The sequence below is a fragment of the Belonocnema kinseyi genome, chromosome 7, assembly GCF_010883055.1.
Source record: "Belonocnema kinseyi isolate 2016_QV_RU_SX_M_011 chromosome 7, B_treatae_v1, whole genome shotgun sequence".
In the NCBI taxonomy this organism is placed as follows: domain Eukaryota; kingdom Metazoa; phylum Arthropoda; class Insecta; order Hymenoptera; family Cynipidae; genus Belonocnema; species Belonocnema kinseyi.
Window position 1 is genome coordinate 119,341,844 of NC_046663.1, and position 1,918 is coordinate 119,343,761.

Consider the following 1,918-nt stretch of genomic DNA (forward strand, 5'->3'; position numbering starts at 1 on the left):
TCAGATGCATCGTTTACATTCTTAGATATTGATTCTTGTTTTTCTGCGTCCGCTCTTCCGCTCAGATCGTTTCGATGTAACAATGAATTGTTTTTCATTACAATCTTTACAACGACGTGACCTACAAAATTTATATAAATGACCTATGCCAAGAGAATTTAAACACCTGTTATGCTTTTCGATTTCGTTCCATCTTGATGGAACGGATAAATTCAGAAAAGTTTGATATTCATAAATCTTATGTTCTTCGTTACAGAATATACATTTGTCTGTTTTCGCTTCAGTTGCCAAATAAGATACACTGCGATCTGACCTTTTATTAATTTGAGAAAGGCATTTCTTTTGCTTGCTGTTATTTCCTAAAGGTTTGTTTGCTTGCACCGTTTCTGATAATTGACATCTATATAAAAAAAATTTGGTGAGCTCTTCTATAGTTGGTAAACCGTTAGGTATAACCTTTGGTGGTAATCTACTAGGCAGTCTGATAAGTGCCTGAAAAATGAAACACGGAGACGTTTTTTTAGCCAAAGTCGGTTTTATTTTTCAACATACTCTTCTTTTAGGTCGATACAGCGAGTCCAACGATTTTCTAACGAAGTATCACATGCCCTTAATGTGATACTGAATGGGTTGAGATTCAGTATGAAATGGAGTTCTTAAAAGATCACACCCAATGGTAAAAATATGATGCGCACCTAGCAATTTTCGATAAGCGTGAATCTGCCAATTGTAGGTTACCTCAGGCTGTGTTCAACTGAGTGAACTATGCAGATTAAAATTTTAAAGAATTAATTGTTTTGAATGAGAAGTATGAGATAATAAGTTTGAATAGCACAATGCTGATTAATAAAAAGTACAGAAATTCAAATTGAATAATATTGTAATATATTATAATTGATGCGACAATTTATTTATAAATTCAATGATTATTTAGTTTTAATCCTCTGTTTAAAGTAGTTTCATTAGATTATCCTGTGCAGGAATTATAAGATTTACACTGAATTAAGCGTCAGTGATATTCAAGTTATTCAGCGCACATGCTAATGGCTGCAGAGTGTCCACGTGTTAGAAACAAACTCCGCAATTCGCTTATATCCATTTGCATCACAAACATCCAAATGTTTAGAATTTCTATACCCGCATTTTTGGTAAAGGCAATTTCGATAAGATAAAAAGTGAGTATAAGTTTTTGTAAATTCAAGATTCATATATGGTAAATGTGAAATAAATAAATAAATGTTTAAAATTCTGATGTGGTGTGATGCAAATATCTCAACAACAAAAATTTTTTAGCAAAATCAATTAAAATACCTGAAAAAAAATGGTCTTTCAATAAGAATAGACTACACGTATGCCAGGATTTTCTTAAAGGTGGCCATTGAACTATTTTTTAATGAATGAACTACTGAATGGGTCCGACAAAAAAATTACGTGGCCGATTAAAAAAGTTGATTTCTCATTCAAAACTCAATTCTAACCTATGGGCGGCTATTTGGAATCCCAGTGACAGATACGCAATTCAGAATACCTCAAAACCCATTCAAATGCAAGTGAATGGATTTTTGTTTCCTGGGTACAATTTGAAAAGGTAAGTGAGTTGCGAACATGACCGCGAGAGGCGCGAGAGTAAAAACTGTGTCGTTGATCGCAACCAAGAGAATTTATATTCATTTGTTTAAGAAGAAAGACGCTAAAGCTCAATAATTGGTGTACAGTCATTAATTTATTTAACACAAAAAATTGAATTTTTATGTTCAATAATTTCTAATCAATAAATAGTGTAAAAAATTTTTTAGGTCTTTTTGAGATGAATAATTTTTCTTTTTAACATTTTTTCGTATCTCTTGTAGTTTTTTCTGAAAAATGGAATTTTTTATTAACAAAAAATGTTTGCTGGATAAAACCGTAACCGTTGAAA